The sequence below is a fragment of the Suncus etruscus genome, chromosome 1, assembly GCF_024139225.1.
Source record: "Suncus etruscus isolate mSunEtr1 chromosome 1, mSunEtr1.pri.cur, whole genome shotgun sequence".
Classification (NCBI taxonomy): Eukaryota; Metazoa; Chordata; class Mammalia; order Eulipotyphla; family Soricidae; genus Suncus; species Suncus etruscus.
Window position 1 is genome coordinate 167,414,793 of NC_064848.1, and position 11,490 is coordinate 167,426,282.

Sequence of the window (11,490 nt, forward strand, 5' to 3'; positions counted from 1 at the left end):
CAGAGGTCTGATTTTATCGCCCATGACGAAGCAGAAGTCTTCCATACACCACAAAAACAAAGAGGGGAGAGTAAATGAACAGACAAGGAGTCTACAGTCAATCCCATGACACTATACTTCAAGGGTGGAGAAACCCTATATCTCCTAGGCCAGTGGTTGGCAACCTTTTTTTTTTTTCAACTGAGCCAAATCTCGCCAAAACCACGATTGAAATTTATTTTGAGAGCCACATTTTTTTTTTTTTTTTTGGCAACGCTCAGGGTTACTCCTGGCTATACTATGCTCAGAAATCGCTCCTGGCAGGCTCAGGGGCTGCACACAGGGTGCACTGACAGAGGCTAGCAGCAAAGTCCTGATGCCTGGAGCGATCGCCTGGCACACAGAAGAGCCAAATTAAAAGTGTAAAGAGCCAAATGTGGCTCTCGAGCCACAGTTGCCGACCACTGTCCTAAGCCAAGGGAATTCCCAAATGCCCCCAATATTTACTATGCCTATGCAGGGGGGGGGGAGGCACAAAATAATTTTTAATCTATTTATATATTTATTTTTTATTTTAATTTTTGGGACTTCTTTGTTTTGGTGTAGATAATGAAGTTGATGTCTCCAATTTTATTTTATTTTATTTTTTTGTTTTTTTGGGCCACACCCGGCGGTGCTCAGGTGTTACTCCTGGCTGTCTGCTCAGAAATTGCTCCTGGCAGACACGGGGGGACCATGTGGGACACCGGGATTCGAACCAATCACCTTTGGTCCTGGATAGGCTGCTTGCAAGGCAAACGCCACTGTGCTATCTCTCCGGGCCCTATTTTATGTTATTTTATCTTTCTCTTTCTTTTTGCGCTCTGGCAGGGTTCTATTTCAGGACCGAGACAATTATGTGATGCTTGCCTTCAGTGCTGTAGTGCTCATTGGATATTTATTTGATATTTCTTTTTGTATTGTTGTGGTTTTTCAATTCATTTTTTCCTGTCCTCTTTCAAACTGAGGTTGAGAGCCTCTAGGACTACACCCATTTTCGGCTTATTTGATATTTGCCACACTTTATTGATTTTCTCTTCTTCAAACAAAACCACAGAACTTGAACTATCTAGTTCCGCCTCTCAAATAGAGGGGGAAATAAGGGAGGGTACCAGGACTAAATAGATATATGATCACTATGTAGTAAGCTAGACACAGAGAGGACCACTTACTCTAGCAATCCAGGGGGTAAGGGTGGGGGAAATGGAATGCAGGATGGGAACGGGGGTGGAGGAAGGACAAATTTGGTGGTGGAAATTCCCCTGATTCAATGTTAATATGTACCTAAAATACTACTGTGAAAGATGTCAATATGGTCAAAATAGAAATTATATATATATATATATATATGAAATACAATTGGGAGCTGGAGCACATGTTTTGCATGTGGGAGCCCTGGGCCTCATCCCGCCCCCCCCCCCCCCCGCACTGCTTGTTTCTCTGAGCACTGTACTGGGTGCACTTCCAGGTGTGACAAAATAAATACATAAATGAGAGAGAAAGAAAAAGAGAAAAAAATGCCTTCACAGAGTTAGCATATTATTTTTCATTTGATTGTTAATTCATTTGGCTAACTTTATTTTCATTTGGCAAACAAATGAAACAAGAAATATTAAGTAAATTATTTGTACCTGCCAAAGCATGCTCAGGGGAGGGTGGGAAACAGGACAATGATCGAGGGAATGTTACAATGGTGGTGGGATTAGTGTTGAAACATTGAATTCCAGAAGAAAACTGTATTATGAACAACTTTGTAAACCACAGTGTTTAAATAAAGACATTTATTTAAAAAATAAAGTACTCGGGGCCGGGCGGTGGCGCTGGAGGTAAGGTGCCTGCCTTACCTGCGCTAGCCTAGGAGACGGACCGCGGTTCGATCCCCCGGCGTCCCATATGGTCCCCCAAGCCAGGAGCGACTTCTGAGCGCATAGCCAGGAGTAACCCCTGAGCGTCACCGGGTGTGGCCCAAAAACCAAAAAAAAAAAAAAAAAAAAAAAATAAAGTACTCCTAGTTTGCTTGGAACCCAGAGTCAGTCTTATGCCAGAAAACTTCAGGGATAAGGTCTCTTTGTATTTAGGCCAAGGCTTTAATTTTTCCTTCCATTTTCCCCATATTTTGCTGGGCCTATGCAAACAACAACAATTGCCACTCTCACACCGTTATTACTGTATTTTTTTTAACTCATCCTTTTTTTTTTTTTTTTTTTTTTTTGGTTTTTGGGCCACCCAGCGGTGCTCAGGGGTTACTCCTGGCTGTCTGCTCAGAAATAGCTCCTGGCAGGCACAGGGCACCATATGGGACACCGGGATTCGAACCAACCACTGTTGGTCCTGGATCGGCTGCTTGCAAGGCAAACGCCACTGTGCTATCTCTCCGGGCCCAACTCATCCTTTTTTTTTTTTTTTTTTTTTTTTTTTTTGTGGTTTTTGGGTCACACCCGGCAGTGCTCAGGGGTTACTCCTGGCTCCATGCTCAGAAATTGCTCCTGGCAGGCACGGGGGACCATATGGGACGCCGGGATTTGAACTGATGACCTTCTGCATGAAAGGCAAATGCCTTACCTCCATGCTATCTCTCCGGCCCCCCAACTCATCCTTTTTTAAAAGAGATTACTAAACTTTCTGCTGATGCTTCAATGAATTCATTGTGATTCAATAATTTTTAAAAAATATTCTTTCCTTTCTCTTCCATCTTTTTAGTTTTTCTTTCAATTTTCTATTTTTTTAAATCATGTTGCTTTTGGTCTTCCTAAAAATGTATTATTATCAGTTATGTCGACTATGTAATGCATTTTCTTTAAATAAATTAATAAAAAAATAAAGTACGAAGAGCAAAACAGTTATTGGTTATTATAGTGATGATAATTACATCTGAAAATTAAATTGAAACACGGAGGAATGAAGACATATGTCAGAAAAACCAAAACTGGGAATGAAGACATGCAGATTATACTGTGTACAGCAGAAAGAACTTCTGAGCTGTATGGTGAGTTATTGTTGTTGGTCTATAGGCAGGGTGTTAAAACAATGCTTCCAAATGTAGTATCCAAAGGGGGAGTGTGCATGTATTCTCTCTTGAGGGCATGTTAGATATTGCCCTAGAATGGTAAAAATGATGTTTCTATTTCCTTTTCGTTAAAATTTAAGGGCAAAAATATAACAATCTGAGAATTAGCCTATATAACAGAGTTTTCTCAATGTGTTAGTGGGGACCTGGAGATTATAATGGAGGGGCATTGGCATTCCAGAAGGGTGTGGCAACACTGTATTTCTGAGATTTTCATATTAACACTTTGTAAATGACAGTTCCTAAAAATATATGGATTGTTGCTCGCATTTACACTTAATCTATACCTGAGTCAAGAGTCATCAATAGTACAAGAATCCTGAGAAGAATTTATGTGCTGCAAATTTGTGTTGTTTTTGGTGGTTGGGCCAATTCTCAGCAGTGCTCAGGGTTTACTCTTGGCTCTGAACTCAGGATTCACTCCTGATGGGATTTGGACAGGGGGTTGAACCTGGGACAGCTGCATATAAGACAAATACCTTTCACATTACTTGCTCTCTGTTCTCCCTCTTTTAAAAAACTCTCTGTATAAAAACAAAAGCAAAAGGCTCAAGTAGCAGAAGCTTTATAATGTATAATGAAATGGAAAGTAACAATAAAAACTGATTGTACCAAACAGATTCACATGTCATTTGATAATAAAAGGCTTAAAATAATTATCAATTTATATATTTTTTATATATTCAAAAGTTTCTGAACTTTTTTGGTATGACAAGTCACTTTCAATGTTTGTGCTATCTAGCAAATAATAAAATATCCTTTTAATATCTTTAAAATATTATTTAGAGGGCCGGAGAGATAGCATGGAGGTAAGACGTTTGCCTTTCATGCAGAAGGACCGTGGTCCCCCATGCCTGCCAGGGGTGATTTCTGAGCATAGAGCCAGGAGTAACCCCTGAGCACTGCCAGGTGTGACCCAAAAACCAAAAAATATATATATTATTTAGAAATAGCTAAGAAAAATATATTACTTAACAATCAATTAAACAAAAACAAAAAAAAGCAATTAAACAGTACCAAATTTTGAAAAGAAAGATCTTTTATTGAGACAGCATTTAAGAGATGAATATCTGAAAATGTTTTCATTGTAGTTTTACTCCTGAAATTGATGTAACTTTATCATTACCTATAAAACATTTATATCAATGGAAATGCTTCCATTATTATTTTGTTCCAGAAACTGATATAAATTTGTATTATGTCCTATAAAACATTAATATCTGCTGATTTAGCATTATAATCTTCTAACTTATTAATATTTTAGATATAGGTTTACAATACCTTTCTATTATCTTGCAAAAATCCCTCTTTGACAACACAAATATATTAGCTAAATTTTAATAAAAATTAGTATAGCCAGTGGATGGAAGTGAATATGAAGATTTGGTCATTTCGTTTGCTACACTTGGTACTGTGTAACTTTGTGAACATCCTTCAGTTATGATGGCAGACGAACTAAACTTAGAAGCATTGTAAATCTCAGAACCACAAATTATTAAACCACTATTTTTGTAAAATGGTGAGTTTCACTTATATAGAGATAAAATGTTTTATTCTAAAATATAAAATAAAAATATTTAAAATATATATAAAAAATTATCACAGAAGCATAAAAAAATCATGATTTTGGGCCAGAGAGATAGCAGAGAGGGCGTTATCTTTGCATGCAGAAGGACAGTGGTTCGAATCCCAGCATCCTATATGGTCCCTGGAGCCTACTGGGAGTGATTTCTGAGTGTAGAATCATGAGTAACCCCTGAGCTCTGCCGGGTGTGACCCAAAAACCCAAAAAAAAAAAAAAAAGAATCACAATTTCATAGTGATTACACTTTATGAGCTAAGTAATAATCCTGTGCAAACATGGGGTAGGGGGGTGTTTATTGGTAATAGCAAGAGGTCAAGTTGGGTTCATATTTACTCATAGTTCAAATTTACTCATACCTGAAGATGATATGAGTTTACAGAGTTTCAAGGAGAAATGAACTGCCCAAGAATTTTATACCTAGCCAAAAGTCTACTAGGGAACAAAGGTAATCAACAAATTGTTTCAAAGATGCAAACATTTAGCTTAGGCAGGCATATATAAACACTGTTTGAAAAGTTATCTGATGATAAAATTTAGTCCAGGAAGAAGACATTTAGAATGAAAACATTATCTAGGGAATGACATCATCTAATAGGAATAGGTATGAAGCTAAATCCATGTAAATCTAGAAGATAAAACAGAGGTATTACAAGATGGGACATGTATGCCTGAATAAGGCAGAAGAGTCACAGAGTCAAGTAATGAGACCATCTATGCAGTAGTTTTATCTGATACAGGATGGACTGTTGTAATATGAGCAGTATAGGGAGAACATTCAAGCAAGTTCAGCACAGTTTGAGTGTCTGTGTTCAAGGGATGCTTGAAGGCAAGAAATTGGAGCCTATACATGGTGATATGAGTGTTTGCATGTGTGAAGTAATGGCAAGAAGGCGCATTTAGTGTCTAAGTCTAAACAAAACTAGGAAGGAGTTAATGTCCAGTAGTGACCTACAATGATGTAGCACTCATCATTTTGAGGCTGGCTGCAGCAAGGAAGTACTGGCACAGGGTGTGAGAGTTTGAGCAGGATTAAGAGAGAATCTCCATCAAAGAGGTGTCCATATGTTTTGTATTTATTTTTATTTTCTTCTGAAAGTGTGATAAATTTTTATATGTGCCTTAAAATACCAGATTTCCCCTGATATTATAGCTATAGACAGGAGAAAATATTATAAAAGTAAAGTACTATTGGAACTATATAGATATGTATAAATATATACTGAAGCTGGTTGAATTGTATGAATCATAGATACTTATTCCTCTCATCTGTGTCTTGCCTTTCTAATTCAGAATTACTTTGAGAAGTATTGTTAAAAAGTTTCAATGACAGTTAAAGTATAAGGGGTTAGACTACATATTGATTTTGAGAATCCCTTGACCACCATGCTTAACAATGTTCATTCACCTTATTCCTAAGCAAACATATGATACTTAGTCAGTGGTTAAGGCTTCCAGAATTTTCTGGAAATCCACATTCTTCAGAGTCAACTGTGAATTTCCTTGTGGTTTCATATTTGTTTTATTTTCTCCTCTTCTTGTCATCACCCACCACACAAAGACTCAGGTTCTCTGACTTCATCAATGTTGGATTGCTTCATTTCCTGAATGATGGGTAAAGTAGTTTGCAAGAGCTATTGCAGGCTTAGCAAGTATGGTATGAAAGGCGCATAAAGTAGAACGGAACCCAATCTCCTGCAGGCAAACCACAGTGGCTCTATCTGATTGTGTCAAGGGGAGAACATTGTTTTTCCAGTCCATAGTGTCAGAATATGAGAAAGAGGCAGCTTTAATATTTATATCTCAGTAGCTGTTGCTGGGATAATTTTGCATGATATTCTCCTACACATGAGTGAAAACATGTTTTCAGTACACAATAAATTTTATATTGGGTCAGAATAGTTTTCTAGTGAGCAAGGGTATTTACTTCTGCCATTAGCTTCCACTTTAGAAGAAGTAAAAATTCAAACTCTGATCTCCAACCAGTATGGAAAAGAATTTTAAAAACTAAATCTGTAATAGGGGCTGGAGCAATAGTACAATGGTTTGGATGTTTACCTTGCAAACTGCTGACCTGAATTCGATTCCTAGCATCCCATATGGCTCTCTGAATCCCTTCAGGAGTGATCCCTGAGCATTGAGCCAGGAGTAAGCTCTGAGCGCTTCCAAGCATGGCCCCTGAACAAAATACAAATAAAAAATTAAACTATAACATAATAGAAAGTAAGAATAATTTTGGACCACAGATTCAAATGTCATTTGAGGGAAATAACCATTTTTCATTCTGAAACTGTTTTTTTTATTTTAAAATATATTGCTCCTTTTATAAAATATGATGATAAATAGATGACAAGTTATTCCAAGTTATTTGGCAGTGTAAAAGTAGACAATATATCAATTTCTGTGCGATTTATTTTAAAAATTGTTGTAAAGTACATGTAACTTAAGATTTTGCCATTTTAACTTTCGGGTACAGGTCAGTGGTTTTTGTGTACATTCATGTTGTTGTGGAATCTTCACCCTCCTCCATGCTAGAATTCTTTTCATCTTGCAAAACTGAAACTCTACTTATTGAACAATGGATTTCCATTGCTCTCTTCCCCCTATTCTTGTGAACATGTATTTTCACTTCTCTTGTGCAAAGGTCTAGGAGTAGAATTACTTTTACAGGAGAGGAGTCTATGTAACTTTATCAAAAATGTCAAATAGTTTATATATATATATATATACTTTAATATTTTGTTGTTTCTTAAGCCACACTCAGCAGTGCTCAGTGTCTACTGCAACCTCCATTCTTGTTGTTTTTGAAGGTGCTTAGGGGACCATATGCAGTGTTGGGATCAAATCAGGAATTTCTGCATGGAAGCATATGCTTTAGCCACTAAACTAACTTTCTAGGTCTGTATTTTATTTTATTTTATTTTGTTTTAGGGTCACACCTGGCTATTCTCAGGGAATTATTACTAACTCTGTGCTTAGGAATCACTCTTGGCAGGTTCAAGGACCACAGGATGTGCTGGAGATTGAACCCAGATGGGCTGCATGCAAGGCAAACACCCTAAAAGTTATATTATTGCTCAGGACCCCCCCGTTTTTTTTTTTTGTTTTTGGGCCACATCTTGCGGTGCTCAGGGGTTTCTCCAGGCTCTGCACTCAGAAATTGCTCCTGGCAGGCCCGGGGGACCATATGGGATGCTGGAGATTGAACCCGGGTCAGTCATGTGCAAGGCAAGCAACCTACCTGCTGTGCTATAGCTCTGGTCCATGGCCCCTATATTTTAATATTTTTATATTTCAAATTCTCAACCTCTTCCTAGCAGAGTATGAGAGTCACAACTTTTCCACATTTTCACTCTTTGAAACTGACGTTTAAAGAAGTTTTATCATTCTAATTGTAATGTTGTAGTACTTGTGCAACTTTTTATAAATTTTCTTAGGAAATTATTTTCAGGAAATACTGCCCTAAAGTAGACTTCTTTGTGTTTTTGTTGTTGCTGCTGCTGTCATTTGCTTATTTGTTTGCATTTCCTTTATTTTAACTGTGGTAAAATTGGTTTATAAGGCTGTGTATATCTTAGGGGTGTGGTTTTACACCTTTTCAAAACATGTTTATGTTAAAGACACCTCATCTACCACCCCAGCACAAACATCCTCTTTGCAGTTCCTTTGCTTCCTCTTCCTTTTTTTTTTTTTTAATAAATCTTTATTTAAGCGCCATGATTACAAGCATGTTTGTAGTGGGGTTTCAGTCATAAGCTTCCTCTTCCCGTAAGTTTACCCCACCCCACTTGGGAAACTATACCTCTAAGGTCTGTGTGCGAGAGTTTGCTTTTGTTTAGTTATTTCTGATCTCTTTCTATAGGTCTTTTATTTTCAGGTATGAGCAATACCACCTGGCATTTGTCTTTCTCCTTCTGACTTTTTCTATTGAGCACTTGGGATAGAATTTTTTGGAGAAAAATAGGAGAAATAGAGTTTAAACTAGTTAAGTGGAAATCAGAATGTAATCTGTTGGGGCCGGGCGGTGGCGCTGGAGGTAAGGTGCCTGCCTTACCTGCGCTAGCCTAGGAGACGGACCGCGGTTCGATCCCCCGGCGTCCCATATGGTCCCCCAAGCCAGGAGCGACTTCTGAGCGCATAGCCAGGAGTAACCCCTGAGCGTTACCGGGTGTGGCCCAAAAACCAAAAAAAAAAAAAAAAAAAGAATGTAATCTGTTTCTTCAACTAAGTCCTATGACCAAAAGTGAGCTGCCCTTGGGAGAAGTTGAAATATTATATCACTCTCCCAAATAGTCTCTCCTTTCTTTTTTTTTTTTTTTTGGTTTTTGGGCCACACCCGTTTGACACTCAGGGGTTACTCCTGGCTATGCGCTCAGAAATCGTCCCTGGCTTGGGGGGACCATATGGGACACCGGGGGATCGAACCGCGGTCCTTCCTTGGCTAGCGCTTGCAAGGCAGACACCTTACCTCTAGCGCCACCTTCCCGGCCCCTAGTCTCTCCTTTCTGAGCATTTTGCTTTCTATTTGTTCTTGTTAATGTTTATTATTATTATTATTATTATTATTATTATTATTATTTTGATTTGGATACCACTTTTGTCATTTCTTGGGGACTTCTCCTGACTCAGAGACTCATGCTATCTTAGTGATTGAACCTCGGCCTTCTGTATGTAAAGCTTTTATTCAGATGTGTTAGAAAGGTAATACAGTAAGACTCTTGCCTTACACATGGTTGACCCAGTTTCAATCCCTGGCATCCCATGTGGTCCCCCAAACTCCTCCAGGTGTGATCACTGAGCACAGAACCAGGAGCAAGCCCTAAGCACAGCTGGGTATTACATGGTCCCCTTCTCCTAACTCCCAAGAAAACCAAATCATACCAAAACAAAAAGCAAAATCAAAACCTGCATTTCGTCTACTGAACTGTCTCTATCTCTCCATTCTAAATATTTGGTTGTTCCTATCACACTGGAACTTTGTATTCAAGAAAGTCTAGGTTTTCGGGGCTGGGTGGTGGTGCTAGAGGTAAGGTGCCTGCCTTGCCTGCGCTAGCCTTGGACGGACCGTGGTTCGATCCCCTGGTGTCTCATATGGTCCCCCAAACCAGGAGCAACTTCTGAGCGCATAGTCAGGAGTAACCCCTGAGCGTTACTGGATGTGGCCCAAAAACCAAAAAAAAAAAAAAAAAAAAAAAGAAAGTCTAGGTTTTCATCTAGACAAAACAGGTGCTATCCTGCCTGTTCAATAGATAATTTATTCATTTGTTGAGGAAACATGTCACTCCAAGTCAGCATGTTGGGTGGTGACCTGTCTGGATTGTATTCTTGCTCTTTATCTGAAGACTGGAGAAACTGCTGGGTAGCCCCTCCATAATTATGTTTGGAGAAAGGCAGTTTCCAAAAAGTAGAACATTAATCCAGGATAGTAAAACAATAAATACATGTGTACCTGTGATTTATGTCTGTGTTGTGGTGGGGAGGAGGGTGCATTTTTGAGTCATACTTACAGGTGATCAGAGCATATTCCTAGTCAATTACTCAGGAATCACTTCTAGCAGATTTGTTTGTTTGTTTGTTTTGCCATACCCAGCAGCACTCAGGGATTACTCCTGGCTCTGCCCTTAGAAATCTCTCCTGGCAGGCTTGGAGGACCATATAGGATGCTGGGAATCAATCCCAGGTTGGCCACATTTTGTTATCGCTCTGGCCCCATTTCTTTTCTTTTATTTCTTTCTTTCTTTTTTCTTTTTTTTCTTTTTTTTGGGCCACACCCAGTGATGCTCAAGGGCTACTCCTGACTATGCACTCAGAAATCGCTCCTAGCTTGGGGGACCATATGGAACGCTGGGGTAATTGTTGTCTGTCCTAGGTCAGCCGCTTGCAAGGCAAACACCACTGCTTTGGTCCCTTTGGCCCCATTTCTGTCAGTTCTTAAGGGACCACATGGAATGCCAGGAATTGAACTAGAATCAGTTGCACAGAAAGTAAATCACTTAATCCCTGTATTATCTCTCTGGTCTCTCACCCTGGTTTAAATAGAACATCCAATTTTCATGAAAGCCAAAAGACTTGTAAGCCTTATGCTTCTATTAGTATACAATTACAATCATAAATAGAAACCATATACTTCTAATCTCACTTAATTCATTTACATGTCTCAGCTATGAGCTTGTACAAGTATTAATGTACTTGTTATATTTAGGCTTTGGCTGCTATGGCTACTTAGGATAATTTATTAGAAACTAGAGGAGTGCCATCTGGAGATCATTCTGTTGGACTTAATGTATCTATTTCCATAGCAGATTTATTAACAAAACTTTGCTATTAAACATGTTGACATGGGACTGGAGAGATAGAATGAAGGTAGGGCATTTGCATTGCATGCAAAAGGACAGTGGTTCAAATCCCGGCATCCTATATGGTCCCCGAGCCTGCCAAGAGTGATTTCTGAGGATAGAGCCAGGAGTAACCCCTGAGTGCTGCCAGGTGTGACCCAAAAACTAAAATAAATAAATAAATAAATAATAATAAAATAAAATGGAAGCTACTTCACTTCCATTATAGCTGGAGGTTCTCAAAAGCATCTCAATAGGGGCTGAAGTGGTAGCACAGCAGTAGGGCATTTTCCTTGCATGAGGATGACCCTGATCGGAGCCGGGTTCAATCACCAGCATACCATATAGTCCCCCGAGCCTGCCAGGAGCGATTTCTGAGAGCAGAGCCAGGGGTAATTCCAGAGCACCATCAGGTGTGCCCCCCCCCCAATAAAGCATCTCCATATGGAGGGTGATAATAACAAAGTAGATAGGTCACAGATTGTACA